Source organism: Amblyraja radiata, chromosome 10 (genome assembly GCF_010909765.2).
Source record: "Amblyraja radiata isolate CabotCenter1 chromosome 10, sAmbRad1.1.pri, whole genome shotgun sequence".
NCBI classification, from domain to species: domain Eukaryota; kingdom Metazoa; phylum Chordata; class Chondrichthyes; order Rajiformes; family Rajidae; genus Amblyraja; species Amblyraja radiata.
Genome location: NC_045965.1, coordinates 56,751,963 through 56,775,682, shown reverse-complemented (window position 1 = coordinate 56,775,682; position 23,720 = coordinate 56,751,963). Strand labels below are relative to the sequence as shown.

At 48.1% G+C, this 23,720-nt stretch overlaps 1 protein-coding gene across 2 annotated transcripts in view; it reads right to left on the bottom strand.

Annotated features, from left to right (window-relative positions):
* bcar3 (BCAR3 adaptor protein, NSP family member) overlaps positions 1-23,720 on the bottom strand; it is a 161,579-nt gene that overhangs the window by 44,811 nt on the left and 93,048 nt on the right. The gene's annotated exons all lie outside the window — the stretch shown is intronic.

The following is a 23,720-nucleotide window of genomic DNA, read 5'->3' as shown; positions in this document are numbered from 1 at the left end:
TCCCCTCCCCTCTTTCCCACACTCTCCCCTTCCCTTCTCTCTCCCCCTCTCTCCCCTCCACTCTTTCCCACACTCTCCCCTTCCCTTCCCTTCCCTCTCCCCCTCTCTCCCCTCCCCTCTTTCCCACACTCTCCCCTTCCCTTCCCTTCCCTCTCCCCCTCTCTCCCCTCCCCTCTTTCCCACACTCTCCCCTTCCCTTCCCTCTCCCCCTCTCTCCCCTCCACTCTTTCCCACACTCTCCCCTTCCCTTCTCTCTCTCTCTCCCTCCCTCTCTCTCCAACACTCTCCCTCTCCTCTCTTTCTCACTCTCCTCTTCCCCTCTCTCCCTGTCCCTCTCCCCCTCCCTCTCCCAAACTCCACCTTTCCCCTATTCTACCTTCCCCCTCTCTCCCTCCCCCTCTCTATCCCTCCCTCCCTCCCTCCTTCCTCCCCCTCCCCTCCCCCCTCCCTCTCCCTCCCTCCCTGCAAGCAGGGAGACTCCTCATGACGGCGACTCTCCCTCATTCACAGTTGCCAGTGAGTCGGGGCTTTACCTGGACTACCATTTCAGTGGGTTATCTCTTCTCTGCAGTCACCTAACAAAGTGCGTCTGAAGCAACTACTTACTACTCCCCGTTGTTCAGCAAGAACTAACTGCTGGGTGAGAGTTGGAGTTCACCGCTCCTTAATGATACACACAAACTTTCCCCATTTCACCCCCATGGAACGATACCTGGCTAATTGCCAACCCCAGACCTTCCCAGGACCTTTGGCATGAAAGGTGCGAACCTTCAATCCTCGGAATGAACTAGAAAGAGAGCTGGCTGAATAAAAAATAACCACTAGCAAGACGGAGTGCAGTCTTGCATATTTGAAATTGTTCTAACTAATCATTGACTTGCACCGGGTTGTTCAGCAGCAGTCCGCGCGGGTTCGATATCAGGAGGGAATCAGCATGATAGTTTGCTCTCTCCGACACTCACAGTCTGAAGACAGACACAAAATGCTGGAGTAACTCAGCGGGTCAGGCAGCATCCCTGGAGAGAAGGAATAGGTGACGTTTCGGGTCGAGACCCTTCTCCCGGCTGAGAGTCCAAGGGGAGAGGGAAACTAGAGGTATGAAGAGAGCCAAATCAAATTCCCACCCGAAACGTCACCTATTATTTTTCTCCACAGATGCTGCCTGACCCGCTGAATTACTCCAGCATTTTGTGTCTATCTTCCTACACATACACAAACTATCGCGGACCAGAGGATGGGCAGTCAAACGGAATGGGGTCCAGGAACAACTAAAGTAACAATTTTAGTAAACTTATTTTTTTCCACCACTTCTTGCTTCCATTGCCTCCCATCTACACTTCACTTTGCCAGTATAATGAAGGACCAGTCTCACCCCAGTCATTCCTTCTTCTCCCCACTCCCATTAGGCAAGAGCTACAGCCCATTGCAACTGGAAGCCACACTTTTGGGAGTTTAGGAAGCAGAGGAGACTTCATTGAAACTTACTGAATGGTGAATGTCCTGGATAGAGTGAATGTGGACAGGATGTTTCCACTAGTGGGAGAGTTTAGGACCAGAGGACATAGCCTCAGAATAAATGAGAAATTTGCAGAGTGTTGTGTACGTAACCCAGACCATCACGCTAGCCAACCTCCCTTGACTTCATCTACACTTCACGCTGCCTGGGCAAGATCACCAGCCTAATCAAAGACCAGTCTCACCCCGGTCACTCCCTCTTCTCCCCTCTCCCATCAGGCAAGAGGTACAGAAGTTTGAGAACGCACACCTCCGGATTCAGGGACAATTTCTTCCCAGCTGTTACCAGGCAACAAGGGGTCACAGTTTAAGGATAAGGGGGAAGTCTTTTAGGACCGAGATGAGAAAATCATTTTTTACACAGAGAGTGGTGAATCTGTGGAATTCTCTGCCACAGAAGGTAGTTGAGGCCAGTTCATTGGCTATATTTAAGAGGGAGTTAGATGTGGCCCTTGTGGCTAAAGAGATCAGGGGTATGGAGAGAAGGCAGGTACGGGATACTGAGTTGGATGATCAGCCATGATCATATTGAATGGGCCGAATGGCCTACTCCTGCACCTAATTTCTATGTTTCTATGTTTCTAACTGAACCATCCTCTCACCAACTGGAGAGCGGTTCTGAATCTCCCATCTACAACATTGGGGCCCTTCAAACTATCTCTAATCGGACTTTACTAAACTTTATCTAAAGTTGCTACGGTTAGATAAACCGCTAAACGTTATTCCCTTCATTGCATGTCAGCTCACTGTGGGCAGCCTGAAGAAGGGGTCCAAACCTGAAACATCACTTATCCATGTCCCCCAGAGATGCTGCCTGACCTGCTGAGTTACTCCGGCACTTTGTGTTTTTTTAAAATTGTAAACCAACATCTGCAGTTCCTTGTGTCAACATGTGATCTTTGGGATTTTGTGGCTGAAATGGTAGCCCTATCCTAGCGTGCGACGAGATTGGATGGGGGGTGGATTGGATGGGGGGGTGGGGGGCACAGAGAAAGGTTTAAAGGGGAGATTGAAACAGGAGCTTAAGTGTAATTACAATTGTCTGTCTGTATGGAGTGCAAGGCAGACAACGGATTCACAATACTAATGACCCGTTTCCATACAGTAATAGTGAAGCATTTGGAAATGCTTGAATTAAAAATGGGTTGCTTCAGGGCAGGTGTTGTGGGAAGTTATTAAACGATGAATCATTCTTTTTGAATATTAATATCCACGCACGAGTGAGTTATGTGGGTGAGACTGTTCTCCAAGAGACATCAGGTCCCACCTCAAGGTTAGTGTTACAATAACTGGGGAAACTCCAGACTCTGGCATTCCTTCTTGCTTGTGCCTGGACTTAGATTTACCAGGATGTTGCCAGTTCCTAGTTTCTAAGAATTTCATTGCTCTGTTGTCAGTGTACACAACAACGTTTAACTGTCCTCGACTCTTGTTACTGCCTCCATTCTCTGCTCACCAATTCAAGGCCAATCAACGAGTCTTCAATGTTGCATGGCTGTGGTGGTACACTTGTCGCTTTACCTCTCTCCCCCCCTCGACTCCATCCAAGGACCCAAGCAGTCTTTCCAGGTGCGGCAGAGGTTCACCTGCGCCTCCTCCAACCTCGTCTATTGCATCCGCTGCTCTAGGTGTCAACTGCTCTACATCAGTTGAGACCAAGCGCAGGCTTGGCGATCGTTTCGCCCAACACCTCCGCACAGTTCGCATTAACCAACCTCATCTCCCGGTGGCTCAGCACTTCAACATTCTGTATCCGACCTTTCTGTCCTGGGCCTCCTCCATGGCCAGAGTGAGTCCCACCGTAAATTGGAGGAGCAGCACCTCATAGTTCGCTTGGGTAGTTTACACCCCAGCGGTATGAACATTGACTTCTCCAATTTCCGGTAGTCCTTGCTTACTCCCTCCTTCCCCTCCCGTTCCCAGCTCTCCCACAACTCACTGTCTCCGCCTCTTCCTTTCTTCTTCCTGCCCCTCCCCATACCCCCACATCAGTCTGACGGGTCTCGACCCAAAACGTCACCTATTCCTTCGCTCCATAGATGCTGCCTCACCCGCTGAGTTTCTCCAGCATTTTTCTCTACCTTCAATATTGCACGATGCTTTCTAAGCAACAGTTTACAATACAACATCATTTCACATATTACAATTGTAATCCCCGGCAAGTCATTACTTTTTGTCTTTCCTTTTCATTTTACAATGACTCAAAGTCACATCTTTTTCCGATTTTAATTAGTAACTCTCCTGTGCAAGGTAAATGCAAGTTGTTTTTTTTAAAGTTAGTTTAGACTTAAAAAATTCAGCGTGGAAACAGGTCCTTCAGCCCAATTTGCCCACGCTGGCCAACATGTCCCATCTACACAAGTCCCAACTGCCTGCCTTTGGCCCATATCCCTCTAAACCTATCCTATCCATGTACCTGTCCAAATGTTTCTTAAAAGTTGCAATAACTACCCCATCTATATCCACATTACAGCTCGTTCCATAGACCCACCACTCTTTGTGTAAAATAAGTCACCCCTCAGGCTCCTATTAAATCTTTCCTCCCTCACCTTAAACCTGTTGGTGGATCAGGAATGACATGACAATCTGACTGAGAAGATTACGGAGAATCGGTATGTCAAGGAGGACTCTCTCGAACTTCTACAGGTGCACAGTAGAGAGCATGCTGACCGGTTGCATCGTGGCTTGGTTCGGCAACTTGAGCGCCATGGAGCGGAAAAGACTACAAAAAGTAGTAAACTCTGCCCAGTCCATCATCAACTCTGACCTCCCTTCCATCGAGGGGATCTATCGCAGTCGCTGCCTCAAAAAGGCTGGCAGCATCATCAAGGACCCACACCATCCTGGCCACACACTCATCCCCCCGCTACCTTCAGGTAGAAGGTACAGGAGCCTGAAGACTGCAACGACTAGGTTCAGGAATAGCTCTTCCTCACATCAAGCTATTAAACTCGGCTCAGACAAAACTCTGAACATTAATAGCCCATTATCTGTTTATTTGCACTTTTTCAGTTTATTTATTCATGTGTGTATATATTTATATAATGGTATATGGACATACTGATCTGTTCTGTAGTCAATGCCTACTATTTTCTGTTGTGCTGAAGCAAAGCAAGAATTTCATTGTCCTATCAGGGACACATGACAATAAACTCTCTTGAAGCTTGAATCTATGTTAGTACAGCAGGTTACTTTCCCTGAAGGACCAGACCAGTTGAATGGTATTTCTGTGGCTGCCATTACGAAGTCTAGAATTAATTACTTGACTATAATTACACTAACTACCACGGTGGAATAGATCTGACGTGAATGTGTAGAAAGGAACTGCAGATGCTGATACATACCGAAGATAGACAGAAAGTGCTGGAGTAACTCAGCGGGCCAGGCAGCATCTCTGGAGAAGGGATGGGTGACGTTTTGGGTCGGGGTCATCAGGCTGAAGAAACGTCACCTTTCCATGTTCTCCGGGGATGGGGCCTGAGTTACTCCAGCACTTTCTGTCTATCCTTAGACCTGACTGCAAGCCTGCAGGATCACTGCTGCTGTTGACATTTTCCCAGCTTATGTTGGTAACAGGATATGTTTGTTCTGTGCACCCGACCAGAAATCACTGTTCCTAAACAAGCCGTAATCATCATTTTTATTAGCATCTCAACCATGGATCAAAGAAACATTTGAGTTTGGAAGTTCCTGCACTTAGGGCTAATTACAGCCCTGGCTCCAGTGAAGGTTGTAACATAAACTGCACAGATAACTAAATTGGGAAGGGGGCAACACCCAGATCACCAGTTAATTCCATGCATGGCTGGTGTGCCAGGAAGTTTTACACTGGGTCCCACCCAAGCTCTCTGTAACTCGAGTGCATCTCACCACCTCTAATCGCCTCGTTCCTATCAGACAAGGAAACACACGCAGAAACACCCCTCTCATTTAAGAAAATAAGTATTTAAGAAGGAACTGCAGATGCTGGAAAATCGAAGGTGGACAAAAATGCTGGAGAAACTCAGTGGGTGCAGCAGCATCTATGGAGCGAAGGAAATAGGCAACGTTTCGGGCCTAAACGTTGCCTATTTCCTTCGCTCCATAGATGCTGCTGCACCCGCTGAGTTTCTCCAGCATTTTTGTGTACCTAAGAAAATAGGTTTAGAGATACAGCGAGGAAACATGCCCCTTTGGCCCACCGAGTCTGCGCTGACCAGCGATCCCCCGCACACTAACACTACCCCACACACATACACACACACTAGGGACAATTTACAATGTTACCAAGCCATTTAGCCTACAAGCCTGCGCATCTTTGGAGTGTGGGAGGAGACCGCAGCTCCCGGAGAAAACCAACGCGGTCACGGGGAGAACGTGCAAACTACGTACCGACGACATCTCTGGTCAGGATCAAACCCGGACGTGCAGGTTTGCAGATTAATTGGCTTCGGTAAAGATTGTCCCTAGTGTGTAGGATAGTGCTAGTGTCCGGTGTGATCGCTGGTCGGCTTGGACTCAGTGGACCTGTTTCTGCACTGTATCTCTAAATTACACATAGTATGGTCTCAGTTATTTGTGTAGCAAGCAAACAAAAGCGTTTCACTGTACACATGACAATAATAAATCTAAACTTAAACAATCCATTCGATAGCTTTAAGGGCATCGGTTTGACTCAATAGTAATCAGGGACATGGCAGACAGAAACTGACCATCAGGAATAACATTTCTCAGCACACACATATCTAAAGTGCGGAGATATTATGAGAGTTTGTAATTCACCATTAACCAGACCACCTGATGTGGTCTTTGGACCTGTACAGGGACTTGCATTTAAATGTGAGGTGGCAGATGGCGTGTGTGTGTGAAATGGTAACACTGATGTGTCCATCCATCCAAACCACTCATTAGTGTTAAGTGTGTCTTAGGGGGAAATTGCAATGTCCCAATTGAATTCATTAAATGTGCTATCTGCTACTAATGGAAGGAGAATTCCTCTGGGATTTGGCATTCATTGACGTTCCTCTCGCATTTTATCACAGAATCAGATCTTTGAACCCAGAGATTCATCTGTAATTCAACAGGGCAGGAGCAAGGCTTTTTGCAGCCGGAATATTCAATCCTGCATGTGATGTGTGTTGGTCAGTCAGTCAGTCTTCCCGTTTGTGTGTGTGTGTGTGTGTGTGTGTGTGTGTGTGCATATCTATATCTATATATATACACACGTGATGTTTCGGGTCAAGATCCTTCAGATGTGTGTGTGTGTACATACCACACACACACACGTGTATCTATATTACTAAATCTCTGATCTTGACCGCTTTTGGCCGACTGTGCTGCGATTTCCGAGAGAACGCCGCCACCTACGGCCGTCATTTTTGGCCACCTCGCTCAGAGACCCCCTCCGCCGTATGAGTGCTCGATGAAAAATGAGAGAGATATTAATGTTTTTAAAAAGTTCCCCATTCTCTCTGCTGCCTCTGCTGGCGGCAGGGGCAGGGACTATAAAACCAGGAAGTGTCGTGCCTCACTCAGTCTCTGCCAGACCCTGGAAGCGAGAGGGTCTGGCAGAGACCGAGCTGCGAACAACACTGAACGCACGTTCACTCCACGGTGAGTCCCCTCGATACGGCTGTAAAGCGGCTGCAGCCCTTTTTAACAAGTTTGTGTTCACAAAATGAATTTTGGCTGTCGGGTGTCTGCAGCCCAATTGTTTGCCTCGCCTTTTTTAACAAGTTTGTGTTCACAAAATCAATTTTGGTTGTCGGGTGGCTGCATCCCAATTGTTTGCCTTGGCTTGGCTTTTAAAATCGTTGCGACAGTTGGATGCCTGCCCAAGCATCCATACGGCCCACAATGTCTATACTAGCCCTCTGGAAACCAGTACCTTCGGCCCGCAACACCCATACTAGCGCAACAGACAGCCCCGTCCCCCCGTATTGTGTTGGTGACCAGCCCTCCCGTGTGATGCTGGGACCCAACAGGTCCCACTTAGTCGAGTATATATACACACACACCTGAAGGGTCTTGACCAGAAACATCACCCATTCCTTTGTTTACAGTGTATTATGTTCACATATTCTGTCGTGCTGCTGCAAGTAAGAATTTCATTGTTCTATCTGACTATTTGACTCGTTCAAGATGGCTGATGTGCAGGAGTGGGCTCCGTCTGTGTATGGCAGCCTGCCCGCAGTCCGTCTCTTCACCTTTTTTTTAATTTTAAGTCCTGTCCAAAATGTTAGTGGTGGTCTTTTATGTGGTGGGGGGGGGGGGGGGGGGGGGGGGGGGAAGGGGGAAACTTTAATTCTTAGTCCCCTACCTGGTCGGAGAGGCAGCATCCCTCCGAGCTGCTTCTTCGCCCCGTCCTCGCGGCCTACCATCGAGAATGGAGCGGCGTTTCCTGTCGGGACCGGCCGGGACTACAGCTTCGGCGGCGGCGCAGCGCAAGGACACCATCACGGAGCGGAGCCACGGAGCAGGCGATGCCTTGCCGGGTCGCCGTGCGGTAAGCTCCGGAGCGCTGTGGCCGTCGATCCAAACATCGCGGAGCTGGGGCTGCGGGCGTCCGGCCGCGGGCGGCGCTGGATTTGGAGCGCCGCGGAGCCAGGGATCGAGTTCGCCGGGGTCGGAGCTCCAACCGGCGCGGCCTGAAGTCTACGAGTTCTCCGGTCTCCGGGGAGGAGGCAGCCGCTCCAGACTTTCCAAGCCGCTTGAGGAATTGTTTCACCCGACGCCAGAGTTCCATCTTCACGGCAAGAGGGCCCAGAAAACATCGGACTGGCTGCAAGGCCACAAATGGGCCCCGACCTCGGGTGTTTCAGAGGAAGAGGACTTAACTTTCTGCTGCCTTTCCCCACAGTGGACATTTTTGATTCTGTTGTGGGGGGATGTTTGTGTTGAACTCTATGTGTTGTGTCCATTTTCTTTCTTTATTTATTTTTAACCTTTTTCTATGGTTTGTATGTAAATTTATTATTTAATTTATGTAAAGCACTTTGGTGTCAATGCGAGTTGACTTAAAACGTGCTATATAAATAAAGCAATAATAATAATAATAATAATAATAAACCACTCTTGACATAACTTCTGAGATTTAATCAGGAAGGTGGGTGACTGCATAGGGATCAATAATGAAGGCGACAATCAATTACTTCACTGGCCGCTGAGCTATATCCACGGGTACTCGCGTGCCAAGCTTCGAGAGACTTAGTGTTAAAAGCATAATTGCACATTGAGGCATCAGGTATAACCACAGGCATGTGGGGAATGCTGAATAAAGCTTTAGGCAGTTACAAGTTACAATTCAATATTGTGTTTACAAATTGTGTGTAAATGACTGTACTGCAGAATAATCCTAATGTAGGTTTGGGCTTATTGTTGTCACCTGTTGTGAGGTACAGTGAAAAGCTTTGGAAAAAAGGAATCGCTGTCAGTGCAGGTTGAGACCATTAGACTTAGTCTGAAGAAGGGTCTCGACCCGAAACAACACTTATTCCTTTTCTCCAGCGATACTGCCTGATCCGCTGAGTTACTCCAGCATTTTGTATCTATCTTCGGTGTAAACCAGCATCTGCAGTTCCTTCTTACACAATGAACGGTATCCAAACCCATACATAAATACAAGAAAGCCACATTCAGGTACTATGGGTAGTGTGACGGGATAGATACAAGGTGCAGAACATACAGTGGCTTGCAAAAGTTTTCATACCCCTTGAACTTTTCCACATTTCGTCACGTTACAACCACAAACGTAATGTATTTTATTGGGATTTTATGTGATAGACCAACACAAAGTGGTGTATAATTGTGAAGTGGAAGGAAAATGATACATGGTTTTCAATTTTTTTTACAAATAAAAAACTGAAAAGTGTAGCGTGCAAAAGTATTCAGCCCCCCTGAGTCAATACTTTGTAGAACCACCTTTCGCTGCAATTACAGCTGCAAGTCTTTTGGGGGTATGTCTCTACCAGCTTTGCACATCTAGAGACTGAAATTTTTGCCCATTCTTCTTTGCAAAATAGCTCAAGCTCAGTCAGATTGGATGGAGAGCGTCTGTGAACAGCAATTTTCAAGTCTTGCCAGAGATTCTCAATTGGATTTAGGTCTGGACTTTGACTGGGCCATTCTAACACATGAATATGCTTTGATCTAAACCATTCCATTGTAGCTCAGGCTGTATGTTTAGGGTCGTTGTCCTGCTGGAAGGTGAACCTCCGCCCCAGTCTCAAGTCTTTTGCAGACTCTAACAGGTTTTCTTCCACGATTGCCCTGTATTTGGCTCCATCCATCTTCCCATCAACTCTGACCAGCTTCCCTGTCCCTGCTGAAGAAAAGCATCCCCACAGCATGATGCTGCCACCACCATGTTTCACAGGGGGGGATGGTGTTCAGGGTGATGTGCAGTGTTAGATTTCCGCCACACATAGCGTTTTGCATTTAGGCCAAAAACTTCAATTTTGGTCTCATCTGACCAGAGCACCTTCCTCCACATGTTTGCTGTGTCCCCCACATGGCTTGTGGCAAACTGCAAACGGGACTTCTTATGGCTTTTTTTCAACAATGGCTTTCTTCTTGCCACTCTTCCATAAAGGCCCGATTTGTGGAGTGCACGACTAATAGTTGTCCTGTGGACAGATTCTCCCACCTGAGCTGTGGATCTCTGCAGCTCCTCCAGAGTTACCTTGGCTGCTTCTCTGATCAATGCTCTCCTTGCCCGGCCTGTCAGTTTAGGTGGACGGCCATGTCTTGGTAGGTTTGCAGTTGTGCCATACTCTTTCCATTTTCGGATGATGGATTGAACAGTGCTCCGTGAGATGTTCAAAGCTTGGGATATTTTTTTATAACCTAACCCTGCTTTAAACTTCTCCACAACTTTATCCCTGACCTGTCTGGTGTGTTCCTTGGGCTTCATGATGCTGTTTGTTCACTAATGTTCTCTAACGAACCTCTGAGGCCTTCACAGAACAGCTGTATTTATACTGAGATTAGATTACACACAAGTGGACTCTATTTACTAATTAGGTGACCTCTGAAGGCAATTGGTTGCACTGGATTTTATTTAGGGGTATCAGAGTAAAGGGGGCTGAATACTTTTGCACGCCACACTTTTCAGTTTTTTATTTGTAAAAAAATTTAAAAACCATGTATCATTTTCCTTTCACTTCACAATTATGCGTCACTTTGTGTTGGTCTATCACATAAAATCCCAATAAAATACATTTACGTTTGTGGTTGTAACGTGACAAAATGTGGAAAAGTTCAAGGGGTATAAAACTTTTGCAAGCCACTGTAGTTCTCAGCGTTGTGGTGCACTGGTTCCAGAGATAAAATGTAATGTCTACAATGAGGTAGAGGAGAAATTGATTTTTACCCTAGTTTATGGAAGGACTGTTCAGAAGCCTGATAACAGAGGGGGAAGAAGCCATTCCACTCTTTCAAGCTCCTGTCAGAAGGGAGCGGGAAGAAGGAGAAATGACCAGCATGGGAATGTTGGCTGCTTTTCTGAGGCAGCGCGAAGTGTAGATGGAGTCGATGGTGGGGAGTCTGGTCTGTGTGATTCACTGGTCTACATCCACAATTCTCTGCAACATCTTGCAGCCAAACCATGCTGTAATACCACCCAACACAGTACGCTTTCTATGGTACATCCGTAGAAGTGGGTCAGAGTCATTGGAGACGTGTCTAATTTCAGAATGTCACCCAGTGGTACGAACGTTGATTTCTCTCATTTTGTTACCCTTGCCCCTCCCCCCTCCCCTTCCCTCCCCCAACAGTCATCCTACTAGTTCCACTGTTCACATCCTTGTATCCCTTCGCTATCACCTCTTCCCCAGCCAACAATGGCCCATGATGACCTTTCCTTGGTCATCTGTTGCTGGCCCTGCTTTGTTCTGGCCTTTTCTTGCCTCCAGTTCACACCCTTGTACTGTCAGCCTGAAGAAGGGACCCGACACGAAACATCACAACCTTTTTTCTCCAGAGAAGCTGCCTGTCCCGCTGAGCTGTTCAAGCACGTTGTGTCTCTTTTGTCTACTTTCTTCTGTGCGCTGAGGAAGTCGAGGCATTGGTGTGACTTCTTGACAGTTTGGTTTAGAGATACAGAACGGAAACAGGCCCTTCGGCCCATCGGGTCCGCGCCGACCAGCTCTCCTAAACCCACAGGGGACAATTTTTACATTTACCAAGCCAATTAACCTACAAACCTGTACGTCTTTGGAGTGTGGGAGGAAACCGAAGATGTCGGAGAAAACCCACACAGGTCACGGGGAGAACGTACAAACTCCGTAGTCGGGATCGAACCCGGGTCTCCGGTGCTGCGTTCATTGTAAGGCAGTAACACTACACCTGCGCCACCGTGGCCGCCCTTTCAAGCAGTTGCTTCAGTGTGGGTTCACCCACGACAGATCAATGGGAATGTTAACGGCAAGAAACCCGAAGCTTACGTAGGCACCATTGATGCAGATTGGACACACGTGCTCCACCACGCTCCCTGAAGCTCCTGGTGCATGTTGTACTCTCTGACCTGCTCGTGGTAGAGCCAGCCAGCATAAGGCAACGCGCCTTCTACATCCGACCCGCTGGAGCATGTGGACAGTGTGTGCGCCTGCCCCTCACTATGGTGGGAACAGTCAGCAGTGCGAGCCGGGAAATCCTCAGGGAAATCCAATCAGTCATCAGCATGGGTTCTGGTGAAACCCATGTCAAGAGAGGGGCCGGGCTGGCAGCTCCAGGAGGGACAGGGGCGAGGGTAACAGAGGAGGGGTGGGGAAGGTTGGGTTATTGGGGTTAAGGGGGATGCCACGGCAGTGGTGACGTTACGGACAGTTCGTCTAGTCAGGCTGTACGCGTGGAGCTGAGGAACTAGAAGGGGTGAGTGATCACCTAGTTGGGAGTGTACCACAGGCCTACAAATAGTCCAGGGGGATTAGAAGAGCAAATGTGCCGGGAGATTGCAGGCAGCTGCATAGAAACATAGAAAATAGGTGCAGGAGGAGGCCATTCGGCCCTTCGAGCCAGCACCGCCATTCATCGTGATCATGGCTGATCGTCCCCCATCAATAACCCGTGCCTGCCTTCTCCCCATATCCCTCGACCCCACTAGCCCCTAGAGCTCTATCTAACTCTCTCTTAAATCCATCCAGTGACTTGGCCTCCACTGCCCTCTGTGGCAGGGAATTCCATAAATTCACAACTCTCTGGGTGAAAACTTTTTTTCTCACCTCAGTCTTAAATGACCTCCCCTTTATTCTAAGACTGTGGCCCCTGGTTCTGGACTCGCCCAACATTGGGAACATTTTTCCTGCATCTAGCATGGTCTCTCTCTCTCTCTCTCTCTCTCTCCCCAATACAGAGAGAATGCATTCTGTCCAAGAAGGGGTTAAATAACCAGGGAATTACGTGCGAGTTAGCAATTCACCAGCAATAGAGGATAATAGGAGCAGATCTGGTTGAAGGAACATTCCCGATTTAAGGAATGTCCCAGGAATGTCTTCTGTGACTTGAGGCCGTGACCAGTAGCCAAGACTGCCCCACATCATTGCAACGCTGAGAACAATCGACACAGGATAGAATCATAGAGTCACACAGTGTGGAAACAGGCCCTTCGGCCCAACTTGCCCATGCCGACCAACATGCCCCATCGATATACTAGTCCCATCTGCCTCCCTTTGGCCCATATCCCTCTGAACCCGTCCTATCCATGAACCTGTCCAAATGTTTTGACAACATTGCAATGGTCCCTGCCTCAACTACCTCCTCGGGAAGCTCGTTCCGTACACCCACTACCCTTGGTGTAAAAAAAAATTACCCCATGTTCCTTTTAAATCTTTCCCCCCTCACTCCTCACTTTAAACCCATGTCCTCTGGTTCTTAATAATAATAATAATAATAATAATATTTTCTTGTCATTGTAAATACATACAACAACATTCCAGGCGCACTGCCCGAGCGGAGTTCCAACGTAACAGATAAATAAATAACGACAATGGCAACAGCAAAAACGGCAAGAAAAATGTCGTCAAGTCAGACTGGGCAATATTTCACAGTATAGTGTTGTGGCAGTACAAATTATTGGCTATGGGGGCTGTGTGTTCAGTGCAGAGTTCAGATTGGTGATGGCCTTGGGGTAAAAACTGTCCGTTAATCTTGTGGTGTGTGATTTGATGGACCTGTAACGCTTTCCTGAGGGCAGAAGGGCAAACAAGTTATATGTGGGATGAGAAGAGTCATTTAGTACGCGTGATGCCCTCCGCAGGCAACGAGAGCTGTAGATCTCATCCAGGGCAGGCAGGTGTGTGTTGGTGATCTTCTGGGCTGTATTGATGACTCTCTGCAGAGCCTTCTTGTCAGCCGCAGAACTCTTGCCCTCCTTGATTCCCTGACTCTGGGCAAAAGACTCTAAAGTGTTTACCCGATCTATTCCTCTCATGATTTTTGTCCACCTCTATAAGATCACCCCTCATCCTCCTGATCTCCAAGGAATAAAGTCCTAGCCCGCTCAACCTCTATGAGTTGGGGCAAAATGACTGGCAGCATTCCAGCAAGCAACTGGCTAAATGAGTCAAGTGAACACAAGCAGTTCTGTTGTAACAAGCGATGGCCATCCCTCTGAAGAAGGGTCTCGACCCGAAACGTCATCCACTCCTTCTTTCCAGAGATGCTGCCTGTCCCGCTGAGTTACTCCAGCATTTTGTGTCTATATTCGGTGTAAACCATCATCTGCAGTTCCTTCCTACACATCTCTCTTAAGCAATGCAGATGAATGGAGGGCATCAAGTACATCTTTAAGTGCAGTCATGAGTTCAGATCACCACTGGCAGTGCCTCAGATTATCAACAGCCAGCAACAAACCCAACTAAAGATCCAATCTGTTATTATAGTGTTAACGCTCATTGCTGTGGTTCATACCAAGATGCTTGATAAGGAATTAATTACAGAACACTCCCCCTTGCCGGGAAAATAAACATTCCCAGAGCAACACAGAATTCCCCAGCTGCTGTAAGAAAGTATATGGCTCCAGAGGCCACAATACTGTCACTTATTCTCAACATAACTATACTGCAACACAAGCAAGAATGCACGGTTGCTTCACAAGTGAAGCATATCATCCTGTGTGGTCAAAACACAAAGTGCTGGAGTACCTCAGCAGGTCAGGCAGCATCTGTGGAAGGAATGGAAAACGCGATGATTCGGGTCACGACCGTGCTTCAGACTATCTGAAGCAATGTCCCAAACCCACAACGTCGCCTATCCATTCCCTCCACGGATACTGCCTGACCTGCTGAGTTACTCCAGCACTTTTGCTCAAGATCCTAACAGTTCCACCTGCCCGCATTCTTTGTGGCGATATTTTGAATCCACATCCACCACAGTTTAGACTTTAGAGATACAGCGGGGAAACAGGCCATTCGGCCCGCCGAGTCTGTGCCACCCAGCATTCAACCTGTACACTAACCTACATACTCGACACAATTTTAAAATGTTTTACCAAAGCCAATTAACCTACAAACCTGTGCGTCTTTGGAATGTGGGAGGAAACTGGAGCACCCGGAGAAAACCCACGTGGTCACGGGGACAATGTACAAACTCCGTCCAGCCAGCACCTGTTGTCGGGATCGAACCCAGGTCTCTGGAGCTGTAAGGCAGCAACTTTTTTGGGGGTTAAAAAGAGATACAACGAGGAGACAGGCCCTTCGGCCCACCGGGTCCGTGCTGACCAGCCATTCCCGCACATTAACACCATTCTACACCCACTAGGGACAATTCTTACATTTACCAAGCCAATTAACCTACAAATATGTGCGTCTTTGGAGTGTGGGAGGAAGCCAAAGATCTCGGGGAAAACGTACAAACTCCGTACAGACAGAACCCGTAGTCGGGATCGAACCCGGGTCTCCGGTGCTGTATTCGCTTTAAGGCAGTAACTCTACCGCTGCGCCACCTCATTCATCCTCATCTCTGTCTTAAACGCATGCGGCTCATTCTGAGACATTGCCCTTTTGCTCTGGACTCTCCCCTGAGAGACAACATCTTCTCGGCATCCACCCTGATTATTCCCCAAGAATCCTCTGCTCCGACCCTCTCCCCAAATCAAAATCCCACCAACATGTCTACTTCAGCAGAAGTCTGAGGACATTTGTTATGTCGCCAAATACTCTATCAAACGCCCCAGCGGTATGAACATTGACTTCTCCAACTTCAAGTAACCCTTGCTTTCTCTCTCTCTCTCTCCATCCCTCCCCCTCCCCAGTTCCCCGACCAGTCTTGCTGTCTCCGACAACATTTTATCTCTGTTTGCTTTGTTGTCACCTTCTCCCAGATAACAATGATCTAGTCTACATTTTCCTTGATCTGCATTCCCTTTGCCCTGTTTTCACACCTTCACACTTCTTTATCTGTGTATCTCCCTCCTCCTCCCCCCCTCCCCCCCCCCCCCCCCCCCCCCCCACACACATCAGTCTGAAGGGTCTTGACCTGAAACGTTGGCCATTCCTTCTCTCCAGCCCTTGACCTTGAGACCACTAAGCTCCATGGCCACATTTTGACCATCAGTGCACTCCACTGGTTCATACTCAATCACTAAAGGGCCTGTCCCACTGTAAGAGTTTACCCAAGAGCTCTCCCGAGTTAAAAAAAAGTCAAATTCGTGGCAAGTACGTAGAATGTACGTAGCGGGTACGTCGGAGCTCGGGACGTCTCTTAGCGGCTCGTAACGCTAACGGCAGGTACTCGGGAAACGCGGTGAGTTCGTGAAGATTTTTTTTCCAACATGTTGAAAAATGTCCACGAGAGACCCGAGTACCTACGAGCGGCTATTACCGTAATTCTCCAAGTTCGAATCGGGGGAAACTCGGGAAAACTCTTGAATTACCTCGTACAGTGGGACAGGCCCTTTACTCACCAGCTTCATCTTAGAAAAGACCACTGATGTTGCACAAAGTTGTTGAAGGGTTGAGTTCTCTTCTGGGTAGCTTTGTCCATGCTTGGTCAAAGTGCCGGGACACAGAAACTGCACCAGTCATTGAGCAACTAATGGTCAACCCAGAGGCACATAATGCCTCGTGCACAGGCAACACAGGAGGCTGTCGTGGTTGCCCAGCGCTGGAGTTCCCGCCTTACAGAGCAAGAGATCCGGGTTCGATCCTGACTACGGGTGCTGTCCGTACAAAGTTTATGTGTTCTCCCTGTGACCGCGTGGGTTTTCTCCGGGTGCTCCCGTTTCCTCCCACATCCCAAAGACGTACAGAGGTTTGTAGGTTAATTGGCTTAGTATAATTGCAAATTGCAAATGGCAGTGAAGAAAGCAAATGGTATGTTAGCATTCATAGCAAAAGGATTTGAGTATAGGAGTGGGGAGGTTCTACTGCAGTTGTACAGGGTCTTGGTGAGACCACACCTGGAGTATTGCGTACAGTTTTGGTCTCCTAAGCTGAGGAAAGACATTCTTGCCCTCGAGGGAGTACAGAGAAGGTGCACCAGACTGATTCCTGGGATGGCAGGACTTTCATACGAGGAAAGACTGGATAGACTCGGCTTGTACTCGCTAGAATTTAGAAGATTGAGGGGGGATCTTATAGAAACGTACAAAATTCTTAAGGGGTTGGACAGGCTAGATGCAGGAAGATTATTCCCGATGTTGGGGAAGTCCAGAACTAGAGGTCACAGTTTAAGGATAAGAGGGAAGTCTTTTTGGACCGAGATGAGAAAATCATTTTTTACACAGAGAGTGGTGAATCTGTGGAATTCTCTGCCACAGAAGGTAGTTGAGGCCAGTTCATTGGCTATATTTAAGAGGGAGTTAGATGTGGCCCTTGTGGCTAAAGGGATCACGGGGTATGGAGAGAAGGCAGGGATGGGATACCGAGTTGGATGATCAGCCATGATCATATTGAATGGCGGTGCAGGCTCGAAGGGCCGAATGGCCTACTCCTGCACCTATTTTCTATGTTTCTATGTCCCTAGCATATGTGGGATAGTGTTAGTGTGTGGCGTCTGGTCAGCGCGGACTCGGTGGGCCGAAGGGCTTGTTTCCACGCTGTATCTCTAAACTAAACTACTAAACGCTCCCAACACACCGGGTCTCTGTCGCAAATGTTTCCCTCCCCCAAGTGATTCAGCAACTTGTCATCCGCTGAGTCAGGCTGAACATTTAGCTCCGCAACTGGTAACAAACATCCCACATGGAAATAGATTTAAGTGACTCATTTCTGAGTGGAGAATGGAATTCACCGACTTATTAAACTGGTATTGAGGGGAGAAAGGGAGAGGGGGGGGGGGGGAGAAAGAGAGGGGGGGAGAAAGAGAGAGGGGGAGAAAGAGAGAGGGGAGAGGTGAAAGAAAGCGGGGGAGGTAAAAGAGAGAGGAGGGAAAAGTGGAGAGGATTAATGACTCCATGCACCATTTCTGTAGGGCCTTCAGTCAAATGTGTGAGAGAGCTTGCTGTGTACAAGCTGCCTGTCTGTTCTCCCCTCATTCCAACTCATCAAAGGATAAAGAGATGTAACATCTCTAGCGGTCTCTCTGCCTTCTGTCCCAGGGAGAGAGAGCGTTTGCTCCACAAGGGGTGAGAGCCATCACACGGAGCGAGTGCTTGGAGCTCCCTGTAACAACACTGCAGCTATTTACATTAATGATTTAGATGAAGGAATTAAAAGTAACATTAGCAAATTTGCAGATGACACAAAGCTGGGTGGCAGTGTGAACTGCGAGAGGAGGATGCCATGAGGATGCAGGGTGACTTGGACAGGTTGGGTGAGTGGGCAGATGCAGTATAATGTGGATAAATGTGAGGTTATCTACTTTGGTGGCAAGAACAGAAAAGCAGAGTATTATCTGAATGGTGTCAGGTTAGGAAATGGGAACGTGCAACGAGACCAGGGTGTCCTTGTACATCATTCACTGAAAGTAAGCATGCAGGTACTGCAGGCAGTGAAGAAAGCTAATGGCATGTTGGCCTTCATAACGAGAGAAGTTAAGTATAGGAGCAAAGAGGTCCTTCTGCAATTGTACAGGGCCCTGGTGAGACCACACCTGGAGTATTGTGTGCAGTTTTGGTCTCCTAATTTGAGGAAGGTCATTCTTGCTATTGAGGGAGTGCAGCGTAGGTTCACGAGGTTAATTCCCGGGATGGCGGGACTGTCATATGATGAAAGAATGAAGTGACTGGGCTTGTATTCACTGGAATTTAGAAGGATGAGAGAGAATCTTATAGAAACATACAAAATTATTAAGGAACTGGACACGCTAGAGGCAGGAAACATGTTCCTGATGTTGGGAGAGTCCAGAACCAAGGGCCACATTTTAAGAATAAGGGGGAGGCCATTTAGAACAGAGATGAGGAAAAACTTTTTCACACAGAGGGTTGTGAATATGTAGAATTCTCTGCCTCAGAAGCCGATGGAGGCCGATTCACTGGATGCATTCAAAAGAGAGTTAGATAGAGCTCTTAAGGCTAGTGGAATCAAGGGGTATGGGGAGAAGGCAGGAACAGAGTACTAATTGTGGATGATCATATATGATCACATTGAATGCTGGTGGTGCTGAATGACCTACTCCTGCACCTAGTGTCTATGTATCTATGAGTCGGCTCATTAACGCAGCGACGAGCAGTAATCATGGCTCATTAGTGCACAAGGTTTTTTAACTACACGTTAATGACTTTACAGGGACAACACCTAATGGCTGAACCTCCCACCGGCTCCCTGCCTGTCTGTCTGTCTGCCTTTGGGCTGCTCAGCATCTCCCTGCCCCACGAGAGGCCACTCCCGCTTGGAAACTAGCCCACACCCCCTGCTCAGTGCAGACCCCAGCTCAACAGATCCCACAGAGCAGGGGGAACCGGGGGTCACGGAGAGGGGACGGTTCCCACCTCTTCGCAGAGTGTGGATTTGCCAAGAGAGTCTGGAGAAGGATGCAAGGGTCCTTGTCACTGTTCATCCCGAACAGCTCCGTCACAGAGGACTCTCAGACTGTTCCCAGGGACACACTCAGAGATGGACATCGAGTGCTGCTGGAAGGCCATCAACTCGGTGAAAGACTCTCTTTGGTCTGCCCGAGCGCTGTTGACCACCCAGCGGAGCGAGATGTCCATCGGGTGGTGAAAACTGCCCAACGCATCACCGGTTCCTCACTCCCCTCACCATTGAGTCTGTCCAGAGCAAGCGTTGTCTGCGAAGGGCGCTCAGCATCGTCAAGGACTGCTCCTACCCCAACCACAGTCTGTTTACCCTGCTCCCATCTGGGAGGCGCTACAGGTCTCTCCGTTGCCGGACCAGCAGGTTCAGGAACAGCTTCTTCCCTGCATTTGTTACCCTACTTAACTCTGCACCTTGGTGATTGCCAGTCACCCCCCCCCCCGGACACTCCTTCCCCCCAGTGACTGAGTCTGAATCTGGGGAATGTTGCCGAATGGCCCGCTCCAGACTGCAGGAGTACGTGCTGAGGGACGCACTGAAGCTTGATGCAGCCAACGCCAAGGCTCGGTGGGGGAGAACCACAGTCTAGGGTCCTGCTGGACGTATGGTAGAGACGCCCCTCAAACCAGGGAAGGGCTATCACCTCAGGGGGCCACATGAGTGCCTGCTAACAATAATCTATTTTACATTTTCCCTAGATAGGCACAAGAAGCTGGAGTAACTCAGCGGGACAGGCAGCATCTCTGGAGAGAAGGAATGGGTGATATTTCCGGTCGAGACCCTGCTTCAGACACATTTTCCTTGATCTCCATTCCCTTTGTCCCATTTTCACACCGTACACTTTCTTATCTATGCATCCTCTCCCCTGACATCAGTCAGAAGAAGTCTCGACCCGAACCGCCACCCATTCCTTCTCTCCAGAAATGCTGCCTGTCCCGCTGAGTTACTCCAGCATTTTGTGTCTATCAAGAAACTGCAGGTGCTGAAATCTTGAGCGAACCTCAAACTGCTGAGGAAGTTTCAGTCTGAGGAAGGGTCCGGGCCGGAAATGTCATCTTGTCCTTTCCCTCCACAGATGCTGCCTGACTCGCTGAGTTTCTCCAGCACTGTGTGTTTTGGCTGCAGTATCTGTTGTTACCACGGGAGGGCACCAGCTCACACTGTTTCCTTCCATTTTATCTTCCCAATCCGCATGCACCAGCACCAGATTTCAACACTCTCTCAGTGACTCTCTTTGGGAATCGCCCAAAATTCCTTGAGATTATTAAACCACGATAATTAATGGTAGCCAAGTCTTGCAACAAGAGCCTCCAGCATAACAACAACAACAGCAGGTAGTGCATTTCGTTGTCTCTATACTGTACACTGCACAATGACAATAAATCTGAATCGGAATCTGTAGATTCAAAAATTATTATTTATTATTATTAATAATTTCTCTTTTGAGAAGCATGGAGAGGGAAGAATTACACTTCATGTTTTTCTGCACTCCTTACAATGCCATGTACGACTGTGATCGCAACTTCTACTGAAGTGTGGATGGCCATCGGCTCGCTAGAAGCTCATCCGCCCTTTGACAGGTCTTGTTTGGGATCTTGCTGGGGGTCCACAGCCCCCTCCTCACCTGGCAAACCAGGTGGGGGAGACAGACAGCATAGTCGCCGAATATTCAAAAAAACATAGTCATACAGTGTAGAAACAGTCCCTTCGGCCCACGGAGTCCATGCTGGTCATCGACCACCTGTCTAGTCTAATCCCATTGTCTCGTCTAATCCCAGTTATTTATAATTTCCACATTCCCATCAACTCCACAATGATTCTACTATTCGCAATATCTAATTATAATGAGGTATTTCCCAGCCAGACAGACGAAGGTGTGGTGTAGTGAAGTAATTCAGGAAAGCACGAGAGGGCAGAAGTGGTGAAATTCCTTCATTAAACTGCTCCGAGATCACTTCAATGTCCTTTCTTCCCAGTTGCTGTGGTAATCCTTAGTCAGAGGGCAGTTAATCTGTAGAACTCGCTGCCACAGAGGGCTGTGGAGGCAGTCAGTGGGTATTTTTGAGGCAGAGATAGACAAATTCTTGATTAGAACGACTCTCAAAGGTCTAATTGCTCGGTCTGCTTATTTATAAAGTTATTTAATCACCGTAAACAAGCACTTGTTGCTTTTCACCCCTCTTGCCCCTCACGCTGCGGAGAAGCTGGGGAGGCTTTGGAACGGCCCCAGAAACGGTTCTGCTGCCCGTGTTTTCCAGGCACGTCCCAGCTTGCCGTCAGGAAGGGGCCAGTGTGGGTCCCGCACCGACCCCAGGCAAATCCTCAGCCTCACCGTGCCAACAGGCAGCAGCACTTCAGGTTGTGCGATGCAGGCCCGACATTGAAATGCCACCACTGACTCACGTAGTTCACAGAGACTGCTCTCAGAATCCCACTGACCCACACAAAGCAGCCCCTTGTCTTCACAAACTCCCGCCTGACCTGTTGACAGATTCATCTCCCCCACAACAGCTGATTTGCTGTACGATTCTTTAAAAAACCACAGAATGATTCAACTACAAGTGCGCACACACACACACACACACAATTTGTGTGTGCGCATAAAGACACACACATATATGTACACACACACATATATAAATATGTATATGTGGGTATGTATTTATGTGTATATGTACTATATGCACACACTGAACTTTTTTTCTCTCTTGTTTATTATATTGTTTACAATGTACTTTGTTTATATATTCTGTTGTGCTGCTGCAAGTAAGAATTTCATTGTTCTATCTGGGACATCGGACAATAAAACACTCTTGACCTCAAACCCTGATTCCAGATTTCTGTTCATTCCCCTTACAGTTTGTGGTTTGCTGATTAACCGAGGCTGTGTTGAATGTTAAACCAGCTGGCAAGTCAATAAGTCATAGTCTGAAGACGGGTCTTGACCCCAAACGTCACCTATTCCTTTTCTCCAGCGATGCTGCCTGACCCGCTGAGTTACTCCAGCATTTTAGTTTTCGTTTTTTTAGTTTAGTTTAGTTTAGAGATACAGCGCAGAAACAGACCGTTCGGCCCACCGTGTCGGCACCGACCAGCGATCCCCGCACACTAACACTCTCCTACACCCACTTGGGACAATTTTACATTTACCAAGCCAATTAACCCACAAACCGGTACGTCTTTGGAGTGTGGGAGGAAACCAAAGATCTCAGAGAAAAACCCACACAGGTCACGGGGAGAACGTACAAACTCCGTTCAGACAGAACCCGTAGTTGGGATCGAACCCGGGTCTCTGGCGCTGCATTCGCTGTAAGGCAGCAACTCTACCGCTGCGCCACCGTGACCGTGTCTATCTTCAATGTAAACCAGCATCTGCAGTTCCTTCCCACAACAAGACTTCATGTATTAACAAGGTGGTGGTTTATACCAAAGATAGACACAAAGTGCTGGAGTAACTCAGGAGGTCAGGCAGCATCGCTGGAGAACATGGATAGATGATGTCTTGGGTTGGGACCTGAAAGAATTAGTTTATTTTTGATATTTTAGATTAAACTTATTCCCTTTATCCTGTATCTATACACTGTGGGTGGCTAGATTGTGACCATGTATAGTCTTTCCGCTGACTGATAGCAAGCAGCAAAAAAGCTTCTCACTGTACTAAACTAAACTAAGTCAAACTAACCATTCTGATTTTAGTTAAGTCAGTATATTTTTAATATTTTAGACTAAACTTTAATAATTTGGATTTAAGTTAGCGGCTGACCCAGCAAGACTTGCCAATGTGGGAGAGAGTTCTGAATTTCAATCACCCCCTTCCTCTCAGCTCCAGTGACCCTGGTTCAATCCTGACCTTTGGTGTGGTTTGTATGGAGTTTGCACACAGTGTATTGGAGTGCGGTGTCTGAAGATGGTTCCCGACCCAAACATCACCTACGCATGTGGAAACAGGCCCTTTGGCCCAACCTGCCCACGCCGACCAACACTGGTTGTTAGATACAGCGAAGAAACAGGCCCTTCCGGCCCACCGGGTACGCGCCGACCAGCGATCCCCGCACATTGACAACTTGCATTTCTACAATGTCAATTAACCTACAAACCTGTACGTCTTTGGAGTGTGGGCGGAAAGCGAAGATCTCCGAGAAAACCCACGCGGTCACAGGGAGAACGTACAAACTCCGTGCAGACAGACAGCACCCGTAGTCGGGATCGAACCCGGGTCTCCGACGCTGCAAGGCAGCAACTTTACCGCTGCGCCACAGAGCCATACCGAGTCCCACCTGCTTGCATTTGCCCTATATCCCTCCAAACCCGTTC